The sequence below is a fragment of the Triturus cristatus genome, chromosome 6, assembly GCF_964204655.1.
Source record: "Triturus cristatus chromosome 6, aTriCri1.1, whole genome shotgun sequence".
Lineage (NCBI taxonomy): Eukaryota > Metazoa > Chordata > Amphibia > Caudata > Salamandridae > Triturus > Triturus cristatus.
This window is the reverse complement of record NC_140589.1, coordinates 99,239,048-99,263,208: the sequence shown is the minus strand read 5'-3', so window position 1 is coordinate 99,263,208 and position 24,161 is coordinate 99,239,048. Positions and strand designations below refer to the sequence as shown.

General features: G+C 43.3%; 11 non-coding genes across 11 annotated transcripts; all 11 read left to right on the top strand.

The window, feature by feature from the left end:
* The first annotated feature begins 491 nt into the window (after nt 1-491).
* TRNAL-UAG (transfer RNA leucine (anticodon UAG)) lies at nt 492-574 on the top strand. The gene has a single exon. It is a non-coding gene; the product is annotated as a tRNA-Leu (tRNA).
* Nucleotides 575-1,206: 632 nt separating this feature from the next.
* Nucleotides 1,207-1,289, top strand: TRNAL-CAG (transfer RNA leucine (anticodon CAG)). Its single transcript has one exon. It is a non-coding gene; the product is annotated as a tRNA-Leu (tRNA).
* Nucleotides 1,290-1,475: 186 nt separating this feature from the next.
* On the top strand, nt 1,476-1,558 carry TRNAL-AAG (transfer RNA leucine (anticodon AAG)). The gene has a single exon. It is a non-coding gene; the product is annotated as a tRNA-Leu (tRNA).
* Nucleotides 1,559-2,582: 1,024 nt separating this feature from the next.
* TRNAL-UAG (transfer RNA leucine (anticodon UAG)) lies at nt 2,583-2,665 on the top strand. Its single transcript has one exon. It is a non-coding gene; the product is annotated as a tRNA-Leu (tRNA).
* Nucleotides 2,666-3,297: 632 nt separating this feature from the next.
* On the top strand, nt 3,298-3,380 carry TRNAL-CAG (transfer RNA leucine (anticodon CAG)). Its single transcript has one exon. It is a non-coding gene; the product is annotated as a tRNA-Leu (tRNA).
* A 186-nt stretch (nt 3,381-3,566) lies between these two features.
* Nucleotides 3,567-3,649, top strand: TRNAL-AAG (transfer RNA leucine (anticodon AAG)). Its single transcript has one exon. It is a non-coding gene; the product is annotated as a tRNA-Leu (tRNA).
* Nucleotides 3,650-5,388: 1,739 nt separating this feature from the next.
* On the top strand, nt 5,389-5,471 carry TRNAL-CAG (transfer RNA leucine (anticodon CAG)). The gene has a single exon. It is a non-coding gene; the product is annotated as a tRNA-Leu (tRNA).
* Nucleotides 5,472-5,659: 188 nt separating this feature from the next.
* Nucleotides 5,660-5,742, top strand: TRNAL-AAG (transfer RNA leucine (anticodon AAG)). Its single transcript has one exon. It is a non-coding gene; the product is annotated as a tRNA-Leu (tRNA).
* Nucleotides 5,743-6,766: 1,024 nt separating this feature from the next.
* On the top strand, nt 6,767-6,849 carry TRNAL-UAG (transfer RNA leucine (anticodon UAG)). Its single transcript has one exon. It is a non-coding gene; the product is annotated as a tRNA-Leu (tRNA).
* Nucleotides 6,850-7,481: 632 nt separating this feature from the next.
* On the top strand, nt 7,482-7,564 carry TRNAL-CAG (transfer RNA leucine (anticodon CAG)). Its single transcript has one exon. It is a non-coding gene; the product is annotated as a tRNA-Leu (tRNA).
* Nucleotides 7,565-8,858: 1,294 nt separating this feature from the next.
* On the top strand, nt 8,859-8,941 carry TRNAL-UAG (transfer RNA leucine (anticodon UAG)). The gene has a single exon. It is a non-coding gene; the product is annotated as a tRNA-Leu (tRNA).
* Nucleotides 8,942-24,161: the final 15,220 nt, after the last annotated feature.

Here is a 24,161-nt window from a genome sequence, read left to right as displayed (position 1 = left end):
GAATTTCACGCCTCAGCAAGTGAGGGTGAGTCCCAGGCCAGGGGCTAAAGAGCAAAAGAGTGCCTGTGCTCAGACTTTCCCTGCTAGGGATAGTTTATCTGGAACAAGGCCTACTCTCTTGTATCCAGCAAGGATCTAGAAATCCTGCATGAATCTGCAAGGCACATTGGCAGCATAAATTTGCATAAACTGCCCCACCTATTGCCTTCCTACTTCCTGTGCTGTAGTTGTTTGTGTAGAGAGAGAGGTCGCAGGCAAGGAAATGTTGTGAGTCGGATACAGGACCCTAAATAGCTGGTGAGAGGTATGTGGTGTTCTAAAAGCATGAAAACTGTATACCTGTGAAATAAAGTGCTTTCGTATGTGTTCTTCTGTGTTTCTTGTCCTGTGCATAAAGTTGCACCTTGTGTTTGAAGGTTTAAATTATTTCAGGCATGCATTGAGGTAGACGTTTCTGAGTAACTTTTATTCATTTCTTAAAAGCATATACTGTCAGGATGGCCGAGAGGTCTAAGGTGCTGTGTTTAGGCCACAGTCTCCTTTGGAGGCGTGGGTTCGAATCCCACTTCTGACATGCCTTTTGGAGATTTAATCTCCTTTATCAGGTTAACATCTGATGGAAGTTGCATCTGTTGGTCTTCACTTGGCACGTTATTCCGTTCTCCTCTTGTCAAGAGAGATGGGGTTTCTCATATATTTAGGTTCTATAACGTCTTGCTGACAAAGCGCAATCCTTACCAAATGAGCATAGGACCCATGTAAGAGGTCATCTGGAAGAGTCATGCTCTTGTATGCCCTGGCCAGACGGGCCCAGCAAATTTGGAAGAATGCCATTCATCTGGTAGACAACTGGACTCCAGCACACTTACAGCAATTTCCTCAGGGCTTTGATCAGGGGCTGCTTAAATTTGCATACTCCACCCTATGTTGTGACTTTGAGATCCCTTGTTGAAATTGCTTTAGCCAGCCAAGAGGTGGCTATTGTCTCAATTTCAAAGCAGCTTTGAGCCGTTCAAGTGGCTGGTGAATAGCACTTTCTCTTTGTTCGCCTCAAAGTTCTAAAGAGTTCTCCATAGGTCCTGCTCTGTACAGATTGTTCAAAGATCTGTTGGAAGTGCATATAATAGGATAAATAAATTGAGGGCATTCCTTTTCAGTACCTCACCTGCATGGCTGTCTGGCCTCTGGAAGATGCTGGGAAAGCAAGTCAGGATGGCCGAGTGGTCTAAGGCGCTGCGTTCAGGTCGCAGTCTCCTCTGGAGGCGTGGGTTCAAATCCCACTTCTGACAGTCCTGTGTTTACTTTAATTTTTTTCTTGAGGAATATGATCATTTCCCTCGCAGTGGCTTATAGGATTGTCTTCTTGGAAGAGTGCAGTGAGTTTTTTTCTTGCTCTAGCCACTATTGGCCTAAGCTCTGTGCATTTTTTGGTTCCTAATATCTTTTTCACCCTTTAGATGAAAAAGCAGCATGGGGTCAGGATGGCCGAGTGGTCTAAGGTGCTGCGTTAAGGCCGCAGTCTCTCCTGGAGGCGTGGGTTCGAATCCCACTTCTGACAAAACTTGAATTCCATTTTCTCTCTCAGTTCCTTCAGAATCTCAGCTAAAAATTGGCAATGTAAATAATATCTGAATAAGTACCAAACTTCAGTTTCAACTGCAAATGCATTTGCCCTATTCTATCTTTAACGTTAATGTAATATTCTTCTAGCACTCGTGGTGTTTTATATTTCTTTTGTGGGGTACTTTAAAAATCTTTTTTATGAAAGAAATGGGTTACATTAAGTCTTGTGATGTTTTAGGTTTCCAATAAGGAGGTTTTAAATTTTATGTCACGTCATTTTCAGATGCTTCATTCAAGAGATGTTTCCACTATAGAATGCAGAGCAAGGGCAAAAATACAAGTGATAGAGCAAGTGAGTGAGAAGGAGTGTTGTGGAAGGAGAGAATGAAACAAAGACAGAGTGAGTGAACAGCAGGGAGGCATAGAAGAGTAGTCTAGTAGTGAAGGAGACCTGCTTTTCCCTGCTCTTGACCTCCCACCCATCCCCAAACAACCACAAACATACCTTCTGTGCAAAGTTGGTATGCAGAATTTCACGCCTCAACAAGTGAGGGTGAGTCCCAGGCCAGGGGCTAAAGAGCAAAAGAGTGCCTGTGCTCAGACTTTCCCTGCTAGGGATAGTTTATCTGGAACAAGGCCTACTCTCTTGTATCCAGCAAGGATCTAGAAATCCTGCATGAATCTGCAAGGCACATTGGCAGCATAAATTTGCATAAACTGCCCCACCTATTGCCTTCCTACTTCCTGTGCTGTAGTTGTTTGTGTAGAGAGAGAGGTCGCAGGCAAGGAAATGTTGTGAGTCGGATACAGGACCCTAAATAGCTGGTGAGAGGTATGTGGAGTTCTAAAAGCATGAAAACTGTGTACCTGTGAAATAAAGTGCTTTCGTATGTGTTCTTCTGTGTTTATTGTCCTGTGCATAAAGTTGCACCTTGTGTTTGAAGGTTTAAATTATTTCAGGCTTGCATGGAGGTAGACGTTTCTGAGTAACTTTTATTCATTTCTTAAAAGCCTATACTGTCAGGATGGCCGAGAGGTCTAAGGTGCTGTGTTTAGGCCACAGTCTCCTTTGGAGGCGTGGGTTCGAATCCCACTTCTGACATGCCTTTTGGAGATTTAATCTCCTTTATCAGGTTAACATCTGATGGAAGTTGCATCTGTTGGTCTTCACTTGGCACGTTATTCCGTTCTCCTCTTGTCAAGAGAGATGGGGTTTCTCATATATTTAGGTTCTATAACGTCTTGCTGACAAAGCGCAATCCTTACCAAATGAGCATAGGACCCATGTAAGAGGTCATCTGGAAGAGTCATGCTCTTGTATGCCCTGGCCAGACGGGCCCTGCAAATTTGGAAGAATGCCATTCATCTGGTAGACAACTGGACTCCAGCACACTTACAGCAATTTCCTCAGGGCTTTGATCAGGGGCTGCTTAAATTTGCATACTCCACCCTATGTTGTGACTTTGAGATCCCTTGTTGAAATTGCTTTAGCCAGCCAAGAGGTGGCTATTGTCTCAATTTCAAAGCAGATTTCAGCCGTTCAAGTGGCTGGTGAATAGCACTTTCTCTTTGTTCGCCTCAAAGTTCTAAAGAGTTCTCCATAGGTCCTGCTCTGTACAGATTGTTGAAAGATCTGTTGGAAGTGCATATAATAGGATAAATAAATTGAGGGCATTCCTTTTCAGTACCTCACCTGCATGGCTGTCTGGCCTCTGGAAGCTGCTGGGAAAGCAAGTCAGGATGGCCGAGTGGTCTAAGGCGCTGCGTTCAGGTCGCAGTCTCCTCTGGAGGCGTGGGTTCAAATCCCACTTCTGACAGTCCTGTGTTTACTCTAATTTTTTTCTTGAGAAATATGATCATTTCCCTCGCAGTGGCTTATAGGATTGTCTTCTTGGAAGAGTGCAGTGAGTTTTTTTCTTGCTCTAGCCACTATTGGCCTAAGCTCTGTGCATTTTTTGGTTCCTAATATCTTTCTCACCCTTTAGATGAAAAAGCAGCATGGGGTCAGGATGGCCGAGTGGTCTAAGGCGCTGCGTTAAGGCCGCAGTCTCTCCTGGAGGCGTGGGTTCGAATCCCACTTCTGACAAAACTTGAATTCCATTTTCTCTCTCAGTTCCTTTAGAATCTCAGCTAAAAATTGGCAATGTAAATAATATCTGAATAAGTACCAAACTTCAGTTTCAACTGCAAATGCATTTGCCCTATTCTATCTTTAACGTTAATGTAATATTCTTCTAGCACTCGTGGTGTTTTATATTTGTTTTGTGGGGTACTTTAAAAATCTTTTTTATGAAAGAAATGGGTTACATTAAGTCTTGTGATGTTTTAGGTTTCCAATAAGGAGGATTTAAATTTTATGTCACGTCATTTTCAGATGCTTCATTCAAGAGATGTTTCCACTATAGAAAGCAGAGCAAGGGCAAAAATACAAGTGATAGAGCGAGTGAGTGAGAAGGAGTGTTGTGGAAGGAGAGAATGAAACAAAGACAGAGTGAGTGAACGGCAGGGAGGCATAGAAGAGTAGTCTAGTAGTGAAGGAGACCTGCTTTTCCCTGCTCTTGACCTCCCACCCATCCCCAAACAACCACAAACATACCTTCTGTGCAAAGTTGGTATGCAGAATTTCACGCCTCAGCAAGTGAGGGTGAGTCCCAGGCCAGGGGCTAAAGAGCAAAAGAGTGCCTGTGCTCAGACTTTCCCTGCTAGGGATAGTTTATCTGGAACAAGGCCTACTCTCTTGTATCCAGCAAGGATCTAGAAATCCTGCATGAATCTGCAAGGCACATTGGCAGCATAAATTTGCATAAACTGCCCCACCTATTGCCTTCCTACTTCCTGTGCTGTAGTTGTTTGTCTAGAGAGAGAGGTCGCAGGCAAGGAAATGTTGTGAGTCGGATACAGGACCCTAAATAGCTGGTGAGAGGTATGTAGTGTTCTAAAAGCATGAAAACTGTATACCTGTGAAATAAAGTGCTTTCGTATGTGTTCTTCTGTGTTTATTGTCCTGTGCATAAAGTTGCACCTTGTGTTTGAAGGTTTAAATTATTTCAGGCTTGCATGGAGGTGGACGTTTCTGAGTAACTTTTATTCATTTCTTAAAAGCCTATACTGTCAGGATGGCCGAGAGGTCTAAGGCGCTGTGTTTAGGCCACAGTCTCCTTTGGAGGCGTGGGTTCGCATCCCACTTCTGACATTCCTTTTGGAGATTTAATCTCCTTTATCAGGTTAACATCTGATGGAAGTTGCATCTGTTGGTCTTCACTTGGCACGTTATTCCGTTCTCCTCTTGTCAAGAGAGATGGGGTTTCTCATATATTTAGGTTCTATAACGTCTTGCTGACAAAGCGCAATCCTTACCAAATGAGCATAGGACCCATGTAAGAGGTCATCTGGAAGAGTCATGCTCTTGTCTGCCCTGGCCAGACGGGCCCTGTAAATTTGGAAGAATGCCATTCATCTGGTAGACAACTGGACTCCAGCACACTTACAGCAATTTCCTCAGGGCTTTGATCAGGGGCTGCTTAAATTTGCATACTCCACCCTATGTTGTGACTTTGAGATCCCTTGTTGAAATTGCTTTAGCCAGCCAAGAGGTGGCTATTGTCTCAATTTCAAAGCAGCTTTGAGCCGTTCAAGTGGCTGGTGAATAGCACTTTCTCTTTGTTCGCCTCAAAGTTCTAAAGAGTTCTCCATAGGTCCTGCTCTGTACAGATTGTTGAAAGATCTGTTGGAAGTGCATATAATAGGATAAATAAATTGAGGGCATTCCTTTTCAGTACCTCACCTGCATGGCTGTCTGGCCTCTGGAAGATGCTGGGAAAGCAAGTCAGGATGGCCGAGTGGTCTAAGGTGCTGCGTTCAGATCGCAGTCTCCTCTGGAGGCGTGGGTTCAAATCCCACTTCTGACAGTCCTGTGTTTTTTCTCTAATTTTTTTCTTGAGAAATATGATCATTTCCCTCGCAGTGGCTTATAGGATTGTCTTCTTGGAAGAGTGCAGTGAGTTTTTTTCTTGCTCTAGCCACTATTGGCCTAAGCTCTGTGCATTTTTTGGTTCCTAATATCTTTCTCACCCTTTAGATGAAAAAGCAGCATGGGGTCAGGATGGCCGAGTGGTCTAAGGCGCTGCGTTAAGGCCGCAGTCTCTCCTGGAGGCGTGGGTTCAAATCCCACTTCTGACAAAACTTGAATTCCATTTTCTCTCTCAGTTCCTTCAGAATCTCAGCTAAAAATTGGCAATGTAAATAATATCTGAATAAGTACCAAACTTCAGTTTCAACTGCAAATGCATTTGCCCTATTCTATCTTTAACGTTAATGTAATATTCTTCTAGCACTCGTGGTGTTTTATATTTCTTTTGTGGGGTACTTTAAAAATCTTTTTTATGAAAGAAATGGGTTACATTAAGTCTTGTGATGTTTTAGGTTTCCAATAAGGAGGTTTTAAATTTTATGTCACGTCATTTTCAGATGCTTCATTCAAGAGATGTTTCCACTATAGAATGCAGAGCAAGGGCAAAAATACAAGTGATAGAGCAAGTGAGTGAGAAGGAGTGTTGTGGAAGGAGAGAATGAAACAAAGACAGAGTGAGTGAACAGCAGGGAGGCATAGAAGAGTAGTCTAGTAGTGAAGGAGACCTGCTTTTCCCTGCTCTTGACCTCCCACCCATCCCCAAACAACCACAAACATACCTTCTGTGCATAGTTGGTATGCAGAATTTCACGCCTCAGCAAGTGAGGGTGAGTCCCAGGCCAGGGGCTAAAGAGCAAAAGAGTGCCTGTGCTCAGACTTTCCCTGCTAGGGATAGTTTATCTGGAACAAGGCCTACTCTCTTGTATCCAGCAAGGATCTAGAAATCCTGCATGAATCTGCAAGGCACATTGGCAGCATAAATTTGCATAAACTGCCCCACCTATTGCCTTCCTACTTCCTGTGCTGTAGTTGTTTGTGTAGAGAGAGAGGTCGCAGGCAAGGAAATGTTGTGAGTCGGATACAGGACCCTAAATAGCTGGTGAGAGGTATGTGGTGTTCTAAAAGCATGAAAACTGTGTACCTGTGAAATAAAGTGCTTTCGTATGTGTTCTTCTGTGTTTATTGTCCTGTGCATAAAGTTGCACCTTGTGTTTGAAGGTTTAAATTATTTCAGGCTTGCATGGAGGTAGACGTTTCTGAGTAACTTTTATTCATTTCTTAAAAGCCTATACTGTCAGGATGGCCGAGAGGTCTAAGGTGCTGTGTTTAGGCCACAGTCTCCTTTGGAGGCGTGGGTTCGAATCCCACTTCTGACATGCCTTTTGGAGATTTAATCTCCTTTATCAGGTTAACATCTGATGGAAGTTGCATCTGTTGGTCTTCACTTGGCACGTTATTCCGTTCTCCTCTTGTCAAGAGAGATGGGGTTTCTCATATATTTAGGTTCTATAACGTCTTGCTGACAAAGCGCAATCCTTACCAAATGAGCATAGGACCCATGTAAGAGGTCATCTGGAAGAGTCATGCTCTTGTATGCCCTGGCCAGACGGGCCCTGCAAATTTGGAAGAATGCCATTCATCTGGTAGACAACTGGACTCCAGCACACTTACAGCAATTTCCTCAGGGCTTTGATCAGGGGCTGCTTAAATTTGCATACTCCACCCTATGTTGTGACTTTGAGATCCCTTGTTGAAATTGCTTTAGCCAGCCAAGAGGTGGCTATTGTCTCAATTTCAAAGCAGCTTTGAGCCGTTCAAGTGGCTGGTGAATAGCACTTTCTCTTTGTTCGCCTCAAAGTTCTAAAGAGTTCTCCATAGGTCCTGCTCTGTACAGATTGTTCAAAGATCTGTTGGAAGTGCATATGCTAGGATAAATAAATTGAGGGCATTCCTTTTCAGTACCTCACCTGCATGGCTGTCTGGCCTCTGGAAGATGCTGGGAAAGCAAGTCAGGATGGCCGAGTGGTCTAAGGCGCTGCGTTCAGGTCGCAGTCTCCTCTGGAGGCGTGGGTTCAAATCCCACTTCTGACAGTCCTGTGTTTACTCTAATTTTTTTCTTGAGAAATATGATCATTTCCCTCGCAGTGGCTTATAGGATTGTCTTCTTGGAAGAGTGCAGTGAGTTTTTTTCTTGCTCTAGCCACTATTGGCCTAAGCTCTGTGCATTTTTTGGTTCCTAATATCTTTCTCACCCTTTAGATGAAAAAGTAGCATAAGGGTCAGGATGGCTGAGTGGTCTAAGGCGCTGCGTTAAGGCCACAGTCTCTCCTGGAGGCGTGGGTTCGAATCCCACTTCTGACAAAACTTGAATTCCATTTTCTCTCTCAGTTCCTTTAGAATCTCAGCTAAAAATTGGCAATGTAAATAATATCTGAATAAGTACCAAACTTCAGTTTCAACTGCAAATGCATTTGCCCTATTCTATCTTTAACGTTAATGTAATATTCTTCTAGCACTCGTGGTGTTTTATATTTCTTTTGTGGGGTACTTTAAAAATCTTTTTTATGAAAGAAATGGGTTACATTAAGTCTTGTGATGTTTTAGGTTTCCAATAAGGAGGTTTTAAATTTTATGTCACGTCATTTTCAGATGCTTCATTCAAGAGATGTTTCCACTATAGAATGCAGAGCAAGGGCAAAAATACAAGTGATAGAGCGAGTGAGTGAGAAGGAGTGTTGTGGAAGGAGAGAATGAAACAAAGACAGAGTGAGTGAATGGCAGGGAGGCATAGAAGAGGAGTCTAGTAGTGAAGGAGACCTGCTTTTCCCTGCTCTTGACCTTCCACCCATCCCCAAACAACCACAAACATACCTTCTGTGCAAAGTTGGTATGCAGAATTTCACGCCTCAGCAAGTGAGGGTGAGTCCCAGGCCAGGGGCTAAAGAGCAAAAGAGTGCCTGTGCTCAGACTTTCCCTGCTAGGGATAGTTTATCTGGAACAAGGCCTACTCTCTTGTATCCAGCAAGGATCTAGAAATCCTGCATGAATCTGCAAGGCACATTGGCAGCATAAATTTGCATAAACTGCCCCACCTATTGCCTTCCTACTTCCTGTGCTGTAGTTGTTTGTGTAGAGAGAGAGGTCGCAGGCAAGGAAATGTTGTGAGTCGGATACAGGACCCTAAATAGCTGGTGAGAGGTATGTGGTGTTCTAAAAGCATGAAAACTGTATACCTGTGAAATAAAGTGCTTTCGTATGTGTTCTTCTGTGTTTATTGTCCGGTGCATAAAGTTGCACCTTGTGTTTGAAGGTTTAAATTATTTCAGGCTTGCATGGAGGTAGACGTTTCTGAGTAACTTTTATTCATTTCTTAAAAGCCTATACTGTCAGGATGGCCGAGAGGTCTAAGGTGCTGTGTTTAGGCCACAGTCTCCTTTGGAGGCGTGGGTTCGAATCCCACTTCTGACATGCCTTTTGGAGATTTAATCTCCTTTATCAGGTTAACATCTGATGGAAGTTGCATCTGTTGGTCTTCACTTGGCACGGTATTCCGTTCTCCTCTTGTCAAGAGAGATGGTGTTTCTCATATATTTAGGTTCTATAACGTCTTGCTGACAAAGCGCAATCCTTACCAAATGAGCATAGGACCCATGTAAGAGGTCATCTGGAAGAGTCATGCTCTTGTATGCCCTGGCCAGACGGGCCCTGCAAATTTGGAAGAATGCCATGCATCTGGTAGACAACTGGACTCCAGCACACTTACAGCAATTTCCTCAGGGCTTTGATCAGGGGCTGCTTAAATTTACATACTCCACCCTATGTTGTGACTTTGAGATCCCTTGTTGAAATTGCTTTAGCCAGCCAAGAGGTGGCTATTGTCTCAATTTCAAAGCAGCTTTGAGCCGTTCAAGTGGCTGGTGAATAGCACTTTCTCTTTGTTCGCCTCAAAGTTCTAAAGAGTTCTCCATAGGTCCTGCTCTGTACAGATTGTTCAAAGATCTGTTGGAAGTGCATATAATAGGATAAATAAATTGAGGGCATTCCTTTTCAGTACCTCACCTGCATGGCTGTCTGGCCTCTGGAAGATGCTGGGAAAGCAAGTCAGGATAGCTGAGTGGTCTAAGGCGCTGCGTTCAGGTCGCAGTCTCCTCTGGAGGCGTGGTTTCAAATCCCACTTCTGACAGTCCTGTGTTTACTCTAATTATTTTCTTGAGAAATATGATCATTTCCCTCGCAGTGGCTTATAGGATTGTCTTCTTGGAAGAGTGCAGTGAGTTTTTTTCTTGCTCTAGCCACTATTGGCCTAAGCTCTGTGCATTTTTTGGTTCCTAATATCTTTCTCACCCTTTAGATGAAAAAGCAGCATGGGGTCAGGATGGCCGAGTGGTCTAAGTCGCTGCGTTAAGGCCGCAGTCTCTCCTGGAGGCGTGGGTTCGAATCCTACTTCTGACAAAACTTGAATTCCATTTTCTCTCTCAGTTCCTTTAGAATCTCAGCTAAAAATTGGCAATGTAAATAATATCTGAATAAGTACCAAACTTCAGTTTCAACTGCAAATGCATTTGCCCTATTCTATCTTTAACGTTAATGTAATATTCTTCTAGCACTCGTGGTGTTTTATATTTCTTTTGTGGGGTACTTTAAAAATCTTTTTTATGAAAGAAATGGGTTACATTAAGTCTTGTGATGTTTTAGGTTTCCAATAAGGAGGTTTTAAATTTTATGTCACGTCATTTTCAGATGCTTCATTCAAGAGATGTTTCCACTATAGAATGCAGATCAAGGGCAAAAATACAAGTGATAGAGCGAGTGAGTGAGAAGGAGTGTTGTGGAAGGAGAGAATGAAACAAAAACAAAGTGAGTGAACGGCAGGGAGGCATAGAAGAGTAGTCTAGTAGTGAAGGAGATCTGCTTTTCCCTGCTCTTGACCTCCCACCCATCCCCAAACAACCACAAACATACCTTCTGTGCAAAGTTGGTATGCAGAATTTCACGCCTCTGTGGAAATATGGATTTTTATGATCAGTTATGTCCCCTATCTTGGACCCCAACGGTTTCATGTATAAATCACAAGTACATGTATGTTCCCTCCAGTTCCAGTTATGAAGACCCAAACACTTGTGCGTCCACCGTCAACATGTCCTCTTTCAGATCCGCCATAAATGGGCCGGATACTCTATTTCTAAGTATGAAAGGCCACCGGCTTTATATGGTTCATTTATCCCATTTTTCAGTCCAGGCGAGTAGGCCCTGATTCTGCCATTAAGCCTTTTCCTGCCTTCTGTCTCTGAAAGCTCCAGCCTGAGCTTGCATCTGTATCCATGAACTTTGTCCTATTCCCTGCGCGGCTAACGGTGCCTGACTCCAGCCTGTTGCCTGCCAAAAACTGTATTTCACCTTCGAGATTATCTGCTCCGCTCCCTATCCAATGCATTCCTGTCTAGTAGTTTAAGTAAAGATTCTTCCAGCTACCGAGCAAAGGGCCCGGCTTCTCTGTCTTTATGCAAGTAATTCATAGCCCTGTTACTATGGAAGATTTCTGCCCTCGCATCTAGTGTAGACACTTAGACGCTTGTACACGCACTCACAGTCAGTATAGAATAGATTTTGTTCGAAAGACCTTTCTTTTTGGATAACATAGTTCTTTAAACATAGGATGTTAGATATGATTTGGGATTAGGTTGACTTGACCCCCCAGACTTCTGTCTCCACATGTAGAGCTAAATGTCAAGTCCCCTTCACCCCCTAGTTGCACGTCAATCACACGTCATGCTGCTGCGCGCGCATCTCTGCCGAGTATTTCTGCTGACATTGCGAAATTCTTTCGTGGAACCACCCTATTGTGACATCATACCTGATGACGTTCTTTAAGTTACGCCCAGTTACACCCATTTTAGTTACGCATTTATGTTTTATCTTTGTTATCAACTGTTACGCCTCCTGCATCTGTTTCACTGTAATGCCTATTGTATAAAAATGATTACTTGTCAATAAAGTTGGTCCTTCACTTCCTGAACCTTCGTGGTGATGGAATATGGAGTCCATCAATTCGAATTGATTTTGGAATAAAGCCCGTTCCGAACCTCTAATACCACGGATTCTGCCTCTTATTTTACTGAGCTATTATTATAGATTTTCCGCATCAAATTAAGTACCGGTAATTAAATTATTTACCACATATATGGCGCCCGAATAGGGACACTTTCTCATCTCACGCGCCGGAGGTGCGTTGCAGGCCCGGTCTCCTGCCACAGCTGGACGGACAACAACGCGTACCCACAGGATTTCCTGTATCTCCCTCCTGCCGAGCGGGGGTAACTGAGGCTGCGATCAACACCCAGACGAGGCGGTGAGAAGTGCGAAGTATCCCGACCAGAGCCTAGCTGAGAGAGCAAGATCCGAGGTATACAGAGGCCCACCAGTTTCCGAGGTTCCGAAGTTTCGAGTCGAGTCCAGTCCGGTTCAAGTCCAGTTCAGTTCAGTTCCGAGGCCTTCCGTTCCGAGCTACCCGGTGAGTACCATTGTCGGGGAGGCGTTCTGACGTGCACATAGTTTGTGCCGGTCAAGACGGGTTTGGGTACACAAATCCGGTCTGCACTGTTTCAGCAGTGTATCTGTACTGTTTAGCAGTATATCAAGTATGTCTAGTATATAATTCAGAATTACCTAGTTAGTGTCGAGTATTATGCTTAGTGATTAATTCCCTAAATGGCCATCATTGTTGTTCATTAAATGTTAAAATGTTAAATGTTTTAAATACGTTCTGCATATTGTGGTGTGAATGACTGTTCATTATTGTGTTTTGTTGTATTAAACGTGTTCAAAATTAGGTATCAGATCAGTTCTCAATATGCCGCTCTTTTCGAAATTAAGACAGATCAAAACTAGAAAAGGGGTACTCGAAGAAGCTGTTCCCATTCCTCCTAGGGACACTCCAGGGTACTTCATGTATCATAAACATGGCCTAGACGCCATATTATTTCTTGATTTATGGGTAGACTACACCAAGGAATTACCAGAAAGTCAGAGGTGGCCCGCAGCTGGGACCTGGGATGCAGATTGCATCATGAAAGTAGAGGAAGAATTATGGAAAAAGAAAGCTAGACAGTCACAGAAAGATGCCATTGAATTATGGCGTAAAGAATCATATAGACGTACAGAAAAAGCGCTCAGACAGGAAGAGAAAAGTAAGGAGAATTCAAATAAAGTTCGACAAAATCTATTAATTGAAGAAGGTACTCGAGTAAAATCAGAACAAATAGACAGACAAAGAAATGCCCTTATGAATGGTATGTATCCTCTTCTGGCCGAAGGGTTACCTAAGGCTACTCCGGAGATACCAAAAGACTTGCCACCCCCATTGTTTCCGATGAAAGTACATCCCAAAGGGCATCCCAGATCCGCAGAAGATGTTTTTCTTTCCTCTTATTTAGACGACGCAGCTCCCGAGTACGCTAATACTGCGCCACATAGACCGCCTGCCGAGGGGGTTCAACGCCAAGACCCTCCTCCGTCTGTACCTCCGCAACAGCAAATTCCGACACAAGTTCCGGCAAGCACATCTGTTTCTACATCTGTATCCACACCTATGGTTGCTATATCACGTTCAACAAATCCTTTCGCACCCAGCACCCCAGGTGGTGCTACCGGAGGTACATCAAACATTTTTTCCACGCCACCCAGAGTAAATAAACTTTCCTTTCAAGAATTAGCCCACCAACGTACGCCCAAACTAGTAACTCCCGACACGCTCAAGGAACTTCTAATAGATTGTAGATATGACCCTGTGCCCGGAAAAGGGGACGAAATGCTGCTGGCATCATTACGTATCCGACGAGCTGCAATATATTTAGGGAGGCTACCAGGAATGACTACACATTTAGAAAATATATATCACTTTGTCCAGTCAGGGCGAGATTCTGAGAGTATTAACAGAGCCATGGAGTACCAAAAAGTGGAAATACAGGGGGAACTGTTACGTTTCCTCATAAACTGTGTGATCAGAAATCAAGACCGACCAGGGGTAAATCCGGAAGAAATGCAAATTCTTACCACATGGAGTCGGAATATATCAGAGGGGAGACATGATAAACGATCATGTATAGTAGCTATGAGCCGCAAGATCCGCAAGGAAGTAGAACGAATACACGAAGAAAGATTAGCAGTAGACGAGCCTGAACAAACCGAGGAGGAGGAAGAATTAGAACTGCCCACAGGACAGGTAGAAACCATGGCCTATGTAGGTAGAGGAAGATCTTGCAATAATACTAGATGCTTTACTGATCCGATACGTCCGATACGTCCAGATAATAGCAGAAAATTCCAAACTCCTATAATAAATATAAGGTCCCCCGAACATTCGTTCCAAGCCGCTGACAAATTACTTCGAGAACGAAGGGGTTATCATATACTCGATTCTATGGACGAACAAGAATTAGCCAGGTCAGCCGTTCACTGGGTTGATAGTCCCGGAAAATATGGTGATGATACACTAGCGCATACGTTTTTGAACCTCACCCCAGATGAATAGCGTTTAGCTGGTATCTATATGATTCAACAACTCCTTATATTATATAAAAGCCAACACTCCGATCCCGGTCCCTTACCTGATATATTGACTGAATTACTCACGAATAAATGGAGAGGTTCAGGTACTGAGTTAATTAGAGAAATACTAGAATCCAGAAAGCAGTACATTCTTTTTGTATGTCCCGAACATGTCTCACTACCCATCAAGGAAAGAACGACGTATTACATGGATAGACAGAATCCCTTACGCGAAGTCCACCCGATAAAAGGCGAGGACAATCAGTTTAAACGTGTATTTGTATACACACCTATATCTAAAATAGAACTATTAGAAATGAAGAAAGTGGTACCCAGTCATGACAAAGACCCAGCGGGTTTCCACCGTGAAATTAAAGATATGTTACTCATGGGAGAATATACCTACCCCGACATTATGACAATATTGAAGGTATTAATGCCTGCGGGCATTTACGAAAAACTAAAGGAAAAGGATTGGGAGGTGGGAGACCAGAAGATAGATTGGACAGCATTAGAAAACGAAGAAAAAGCTCGAGGTCCAGGTTCAGGGCTTGGGGAAAAGACCAAAACACTACCAGGTTTACTAGTACAGGTACTGCCACGTTTATTAACTACGAAAAAGGAAGACTGGGGTGCAATCTCAGCCTGTAAACAAAAACCAGATGAAGACACTAGTGATTTCTATTCCCGATTTGAAAAATGTTTTGGTATAAATAGTGGAATAAAAGCAAGTAGCGAATCGTATCCACATCTGTTTGTGACAAAATTAGTTGAAAATTCCTTGCCCCAAGTTAAGAATAGAGTATTGAAATTCGAGAGTACCTGGCAAGGTAACACTCCGTCACAAATGTTACAAATGCTACAGTACCATCACAATAGAATTAGAGAGGAACAAGAACATGAACAAAGACGCATGAAAGACACGAAAATGAAAATGCTAGTTTCCCAGACAGTTCCAGCTGACGGTCATAAAAAGGGTATGACACAGTCCAGTGTTTCAGCAGGTCCTGTGAAAGGGACGTGCAACTATTGTAAACAGCCAGGACATTATGTACACGATTGTCCAGTTTTAAAACATAATATCGCCATAGGTAACACAAAAGAAAGACCACGACCACTTAGACAGGATCAGAACCAACAAGGAGCCCCGCAGCATGCACAGTCCATGCCAGCTCCGCAACAGTCTATGCCAGCTCCACCACCGCAGCCTATTGCTGCCACACAAACAACGACACAACAGATGTACCAGACCGCACAGTATGACTATCCTGATTATCAACGATACTCATGAAACAGCCTAGAGAGGGAAGTTGGCTTACCCCTTATCGAGGTCCCTGTAGATCAAGAAGGACCTTATGTACACAGTGAACTATTAGGCCAAGATAGAAAATTTTTACTTGATACAGGGGCAAGCCGAACAACCATAAAACGTAGTGAAGTTCCAGGGGCACCCCTCTCAGGCTCACAGAATATTTCCCTTGGCTTTTCAGGAAAACCTATCATTAACGAACTATCACAGCCTCTTCCACTTACGATTGGCCCCTTGACACGAACTACAGATTTATTGCTTACTAAATCATGTCCAGAAAATCTGTTAGGTATAAAAACGTTGAAAGCTCTAGGAGCTATAATATGTTGTTCTCCGGAAGGAGTAAGATTGTTTTTACGTGATTTCAAAGGGCACTATGTGTCCTGAGACATGGATGACCGACTGCAGACTTTACCCACACATTTATGGGCACAAGGCCCTACAGATGTTGGTTGCATGAACATTACACCATATCGAGTCACACTAAAGGCAGGAGTGGTACTACCACGAATGCGACAATACAAGTTACCCTCAGATGCTGTAGTGGCTATACTGCAAATCATTGACGAGCTTATTACCCAAGGAGTGGTTGTGGAAACCGACTCCAATGTATGTAATTCACCGATAATTCCGATTCTTAAACGAACTGATCCAACAGCCCCGCCAGTATATCGATTGGTTATTGATCTGCGCGAATTAAATAAATGCATTGTACCACAATACCCCGTAGTCCCAGACATTTCTTCATTACTGACAGCCATTGATTCCGAAGCAACATTCTTTACTGTAATTGATCTCAAGAATGCCTTTTTCAGCGTCCCAATAGATCCGGAAAGCCAATACTTGTTCGGATTTAGTTTAAATGGACGAAGCTTTAAATTCACACGCGCACCTCAAGGATTCACAGAAAGCCCCAGCATCTATAGCCAAGCACTGAAACGAGAACTTGACAGTATCCACATGCCAGTCAACACTGCCCTGCTTCAATATGTCGATGATCTGCTGATCACCGCTAGAAGCGAACCTGAATGTGAAAAAGCCTCACTGACGGTTTTACAATTTTTGGCCGAAAAGGGGCACAAGGTGTCCCCTTCTAAGCTACAATTCTGTGTCCAGCGAGTTGTTTACCTTGGGCACTCGCTGTCCAAGGAGGGAAGGCAGCTTACACCAGATCGCATCCAGTTAATTGCTAACATGCCAATACCCAAGACACAAAAGGAGGTGCGGGCTTTCATAGGCCTCACTTCATATTGTGGGCAGTGGATGCCTCAGTATGCATTTCTAGCAAAACCACTCATTCAGTTGACAACGCAGGAGGCAGCCACATCGACTGTTCTCCCTTGGACTCAGGAACATACACAAGCTTTTGAAAGCCTAAAGAAAGCTTTATGTCAAGCACCTGTTTTAGCAACACCATGTTACAATAAACAGTTTACACTCTTTGTTACAGAACGCGAAGGTACTGCCTTGTCAGTACTCACACAGGAACAAGCAGGATCACACAAACCATGTGCTTATTTTTCTAGTACATTAGATCCCGTAGCTCAGGCTCTGCCTGCGTGCCTGAAATCAGTGGCAGCAACAGCTTTAGCAATCAGACAAAGCGATGCCATAGTACTAGGACACCAATTGACAGTACAAGTACCACATGCAGTAGAGGTTCTCTTGAACCGCACACAAACACAACACTTGACTATAGCAAGACTCACCGGTTACGAGTTAACATTGTTTCAACCACACATAGAAATCAGACGTTGTAGTACATTGAATCCTGCCACACTGTTACCAGTAAACGGAACAGACCCACTAGCACATGATTGTATTGAAGTTATCACTATCACGACGAAACCCAGACAAGACTTAACAGACGTCCCATTGTCAGATCCAGACCTGACATTGTATGTAGATGGGTCATGTATGAGAACAAGTACAGGAGAGCTAGTGGCTGCGTATGCAGTCACAACAGACACTGAAATCATTGAAACAAATTGCATAAATACCTTGTCAGCTCAAGCAGCAGAGCTTATCGCTCTGACACAAGCCTGTATTCAAGCCACAAGTAAAAAAGTCAACATATACACTGATTCACGTTATGCATTCGGAGTTGTACATGACTTCGGCGTGCTGTGGCGAGAGAGGTTATTTAACTTCTCACGGTGCCCACATTCAGCACGGACCCCTCATTCATGCCTTATTAGATGCAATACATCTACCCACTGCAATATCAATTATGAAATGTAAAGCTCATACGAAAGTTACTGATATCATTTCCCAAGGCAATGATCTAGCTGACAGAACAGCTAAACAGACTGCTCAAACTCAAACATCTGACATGACAAAGACAATAGTTCCGACACCAACATATTGCATGACGGTTAAGGATCCCGCTCTTGACGTAATTGACATACAGACACATGCTACACCAGATGAAATAAAGAAATGGACTGAATTAGGAGGGATCCAAACGGATCAAGGATGGATGACGAAGGAAAAATCTGTGTGGTTCCTTCCTGATTCAATGGTCCAAGTTATCATTAATACTGTACATAGTCCAGCGCACCTAGGAGAAAAAGCTATGCTAGACAGCATTCAACACATTTGGTTCAACAAACATTTATGAGCCGCAGCTAAACAAAAAGTTCGTACCTGTATGATCTGTTGTCAGTTTAACCCAGGTAAAAGCATTCCCGTAGAACAGGGTGGATTTCAGCCTCCTGATCACCCTTTTGAAGTCCTCCAGATGGATTATATCCAGATGGAACGATGTCGAGGATTCAAATATGTTCTTGTAGTTGTCTGTGCTCTTTCCCGTTGGACAGAGGCATACCCGGTTTCAGATTACACTGCCCCGACTACTGCCAAACAGTTAGTTCGAGAATTCTTCCCACGGTACGGTTTACCACGTGTTGTCTACTCAGATAACGGCCAGCCGTTCTCATCCGAACTAATGAAACACGTTTCACTTTTGTTAGGCTATCAGTGGAAATTTCACTGTGTCCGACACCCCGAGGCAGCAGGTCTCGTGGAACGACATAATCAAACTCTGAAAATTAGATTGGCCAAAATATGTAGAGAGAAAGGTGTCGACTGGGTAGTAGCCTTACCAGTTGCACTCTTTTACATGAGAATGGTAGCGCACTCTCGAACAGGGCTATCCCCTTATGAGGTGGTCTTTGGCAGACCACCAAATATGTGGGGGACGCCTATACCACGCAAAATAACTGATGTTGACTGTAATATGCTGACAGATTACCTGGCTTCCTTGATGTCTGCACTACAATCTTGTCGTTCACAGGTAGCTGCAGCCTTTCCCGACAACACCGAGGTGAAACCCCATGACGTAGTTCCCGGGGACCTGGTGTTAGTGAGGAACTTTGACCGGAAGTCTCAGCTGGATCCTAGGTGGAAATCGCCTCAACTAGTACTGCTCACCACGAGGACAGCCGTGAAGATCGAAGGTCGCAAAGGCTGGATACATTCAAGTCATATCAAGAAATTTCATGGATTACAATCAGATGTAAACGATACACCTCGCGTGTCTTCACCGATTGACTCAAAGCTTCCTTTGGTTGAACTGAGTAATCAGGAACAATATAAACTAAAACTAAGGTCTAACAAGTCAGACAATTTGATTGTTTAAGTCCTCTCCAAGGTGAATCGGTCGAATTTGTCTCTGACATGTATTCCCTAGACCTGAATAGAGAAAGACACCGAAAGAAGCAAATGAAACAACATGCGTACTGTAAATCACTGCGTAGTCATTGCACAGTGACGTTATTAATTTTGTTTTTCTTAAGTCTTTTAATAATCGCTGCAAGTATATTGTTGCACATATATTATCCTATTTCTAAACATGTTTACAATGTTACTGCTGAACATTCTTTTAGTGAATTACCGCCGCATGAGTTGTCCTATAGATTTGCGCTGCGCAATAACACTTTCATTAGTATGTTACATCATTCCCATCAGGCTAGCAATGCTACAAATTGTTGGATATGTGGCCGACTCCCTCCCTATCAGAATTATAAGGGAATTCTGCCTCTCTTTCCATACCCGTTCACACACAATGGCTCCTGTGGAGCATGGTTTAGTTTAATTAATTCCCTAGATTCGAATTCTGCAGTTTATCAAGACAACTGGGTATGGGGAAACCTGAACTTAGTTTTACTCAAAGTCTGCTACCCTGACAAGAAGGGACTTCCCAAAAGAACAGGAACTGATCTAGAAAATGAAGTATATGGATTAGGGAATTTCACGCTTAATCTCATGATCCTGAATGTTGAATCTGAAGCTGCACCAATTTTGCCCGCTATGTCAGTATTTCCAGTTAAAGGTGAATTATGTGTAAGAAAGAATGGTTCCATACATATGGGCCATAGTAGATGCACCACTGTAATAGAATTCAGTGATCAAGGCAAGTCTACATTTAGAGCTTCTCGCCATTCCTACTTCGTATGTGGTCAGACTGCATATATACGTTTGCCTCTAGATTGGGATGGTACCTGCTACATCGGATTCTTTTTGCCACCTGTTTTCCTAGCTCCTCCTGATTATCATAGAAATACTCATTTAGTACACAATAGAGAACGGAGAGATCTCCCAATAGTCGATTACACTGAGACAGCATGGGAAAAATACACAGATTTCAATAAAGGTCTTTTTCCCTATATAGGTACAGTTACCAATAGTAAGCTGATACGTAGATTAACCAGAACCCTTGAAGCAGTAGTGAACGAAACTATTTCCGCCTTAGGCAATTTAACAGAAGAGCAGTCTGCTATGCGGATTGTTGTGCTTCAAAATCGTCTTGTCCTTGACGTCATCCTGGCCGATAGGGGCGGAGCTTGTAGGGTCATCGGATCTAGCTGTTGCATTTTCATACCAGAAAATTCGCCATCTGTATATAAAGCCATAACTCGCCTTCATAAGATTGTAAGCCAGATACACCAGAATCCAGGCACCTGGACTTGGTCCGGTTGGTTTTGGAGTGTATTATCTACCTTTGGATGGAGGGTCCTATCCTTCCTAGGTATTGGTTTTCTCATACTATTCAGTTGCTGCTTATGCCTACAATGTGGACCAGCGATTTGTGGTCTGTGTGCCACATCGTGTATTCCACCACCAAGATTTCATTCATCCCAGAAGAAAAAAGAAGAACAAATGATGCTATACGAACAGATCAACGGATTGATGAAGATTGATATCTCTTAAGGGCAAGTAGGGGACAAGGAGGGAATGTGGAAATATGGATTTTTATGATCAGTTATGTCCCCTATCTTGGACCCCAACGGTTTCATGTATAAATCACAAGTACATGTATGTTCCCTCCAGTTCCAGTTATGAAGACGCAAACACTTGTGCGTCCACCGTCAACATGTCCTCTTTCAGATCCGCCATGAATGGGCCGGATACTCTATTTCTAAGTATGAAAGGCCACCGGCTTTATATGGTTCATTTATACCATTTTTCAGTCCAGGCGAGTAGGCCCTGATTCTGCCATTAAGCCTTTTCCTGCCTTCTGTCTCTGAAAGCTCCAGCCTGAGCTTGCATCTGTATCCATGAACTTTGTCCTATACCCTGCGCGGCTAACGGTGCCTGACTCCAGCCTGTTGCCTGCCAAAAACTGTATTTCACCTTCGAGATTATCTGCTCCGCTCCCTATCCAATGCATTCCTGTCTAGTAGTTTAAGTAAACATTCTTCCAGCTACCGAGCAAAGGGCCCGGCTTCTCTGTCTTTATGCAAGTAATTCATAGCCCTGTTACTATGGAAGATTTCTGCCCTCGCATCTAGTGTAGACACTTAGACGCTTGTACACGCACTCACAGTCAGTATAGAATAGATTTTGTTCGAAAGACCTTTCTTTTTGGATAACATAGTTCTTTAAACATAGGATGTTAGATATGATTTGGGATTAGGTTGACTTGACCCCCCAGACTTCTGTCTCCACATGTAGAGCTAAATGTCAAGTCCCCTTCACCCCCTAGTTGCACGTCAATCACACGTCATGCTGCTGCGCGCGCATCTCTGCCGAGTATTTCTGCTGACATTGCGAAATTCTTTCGTGGAACCACCCTATTGTGACATCATACCTGATGACGTTCTTTAAGTTACGCCCAGTTACACCCATTTTAGTTACGCATGTATGTTTTATCTTTGTTATCAACTGTTACGCCTCCTGCATCTGTTTCACTGTAATGCCTATTGTATAAAAATGATTACTTGTCAATAAAGTTGGTCCTTCACTTCCTGAACCTTCGTGGTGATGGAATATGGAGTCCATCAATTCGAATTGATTTTGGAATAAAGCCCGTTCCGAACCTCTAATACCACGGATTCTGCCTCTTATTTTACTGAGCTATTATTATAGATTTTCCGCATCAAATTAAGTACCGGTAATTAAATTATTTACCACACCTCAGCAAGTGAGGGTGAGTCCCAGGCCAGGGGCTAAAGAGCAAAAGAGTGCCTGTGCTCAGACTTTCCCTGCTAGGGATAGTTTATCTGGAACAAGGCCTACTCTCTTGTATCCAGCAAGGATCTAGAAATCCTGCATGAATCTGCAAGGCACATTGGCAGCATAAATTTGCATAAACTGCCCCACCTATTGCCTTCCTACTTCCTGTGCTGTAGTTGTTTGTGTAGAGAGAGAGGTCGCAGGCAAGGAAATGTTGTGAGTCGGATACAGGACCCTAAATAGCTGGTGAGAGGTATGTGGTGTTCTAAAAGCATGAAAACTGTATACCTGTGAAATAAAGTGCTTTCGTATGTGTTCTTCTGTGTTTATTGTCCTGTGCATAAAGTTGCACCTTGTGTTTGAAGGTTTAAATTATTTCAGGCTTGCATGGAGGTAGACGTTTCTGAGTAACTTTTATTCATTTCTTAAAAGCCTATACTGTCAGGATGGCTGAGAGGTCTAAGGTGCTGTGTTTAGGCCACAGTCTCCTTTGGAGGCGTGGGTTCGAATCCCACTTCTGTCTTGCCTTTTGGAGATTTAATCTCCTTTATCAGGTTAACATCTGATGGAAGTTGCATCTGTTGGCCTTCACTTGCACGTTATTCCGTTCTCCTCTTGTCAAGAGAGATGGGGTTTCTCATATATTTAGGTTCTATAACGTCTTGCTGACAAAGCGCAATCCTTACCAAATGAGCATAGGACCCATGTAAGAGGTCATCTGGAAGAGTCATGCTCTTGTATGCCCTGGCCAGACGGCCCTGCAAATTTGGAAGAATGCCATTCATCTGGTAGACAACTGGACTCCAGCACACTTACAGCAATTTCCTCAGGGCTTTGATCAGGGGCTGCTTAAATTTGCATACTCCACCCTATGTTGTGACTTTGAGATCCCTTGTTGAAATTGCTTTAGCCAGCCAAGAGGTGGCTATTGTCTCAATTTCAAAGCAGATTTCAGCCGTTCAAGTGGCTGGTAAATAGCACTTTCTCTTTGTTCGCCTCAAAGTTCTAAAGAGTTTTCCATAGGTCCTGCTCTGTACAGATTGTTGAAAGATCTGTTGGAAGTGCATATAATAGGATAAATAAATTGAGGGCATTCCTTTTCAGTACCTCACCTGCATGGCTGTCTGGCCTCTGGAAGATGCTGGGAAAGCAAGTCAGGATGGCTGAGTGGTCTAAGGCGCTGCGTTCAGGTCGCAGTCTCCTCTGGAGGCGTGGTTTCAAATCCCACTTCTGACAGTCCTGTGTTTACTCTAATTATTTTCTTGAGAAATATGATCATTTCCCTCGCAGTGGCTTATAGGATTGTCTTCTTGGAAGAGTGCAGTGAGTTTTTTTCTTGCTCTAGCCACTATTGGCCTAAGCTCTGTGCATTTTTTGGTTCCTAATATCTTTCTCACCCTTTAGATGAAAAAGCAGCATGGGGTCAGGATGGCCGAGTGGTCTAAGGCGCTGCGTTAAGGCCGCAGTCTCTCCTGGAGGCGTTGGTTCAAATCCCACTTCTGACAAAACTTGAATTCCATTTTCTCTCTCAGTTCCTTTAGAATCTCAGCTAAAAATTGGCAATGTAAATAATATCTGAATAAGTACCAAACTTCAGTTTCAACTGCAAATGCATTTGCCCTATTCTATCTTTAACGTTAATGTAATATTCTTCTAGCACTCGTGGTGTTTTATATTTCTTTTGTGGGGTACTTTAAAAATCTTTTTTATGAAAGAAATGGGTTACATTAAGTCTTGTGATGTTTTAGGTTTCCAATAAGGAGGTTTTAAATTTTATGTCACGTCATTTTCAGATGCTTCATTCAAGAGATGTTTCCACTATAGAATGCAGAGCAAGGGCAAAAATACAAGTGATAGAGCGAGTGAGTGAGAAGGAGTGTTGTGGAAGGAGAGAATGAAACAAAGACAGAGTGAGTGAATGGCAGGGAGGCATAGAAGAGGAGTCTAGTAGTGAAGGAGACCTGCTTTTCCCTGCTCTTGACCTCCCACCCATCCCCAAACAACCACAAACATACCTTCTGTGCAAAGTTGGTATGCAGAATTTCACGCCTCAGCAAGTGAGGGTGAATCCCAGGCCAGGGGCTAAAGAGCAAAAGAGTGCCTGTGCTCAGACTTTCCCTGCTAGGGATAGTTTATCTGGAACAAGGCCTACTCTCTTGTATCCAGCAAGGATCTAGAAATCCTGCATGAATCTGCAAGGCACATTGGCAGCATAAATTTGATTAAACTGCCCCACCTATTGCCTTCCTACTTCCTGTGCTGTAGTTGTTTGTGTAGAGAGAGAGGTCGCGGGCAAGGAAATGTTGTGAGTCGGATACAGGACCCTAAATAGCTGGTGAGAGGTATGTGGTGTTCTAAAAGCATGAAAACTGTATA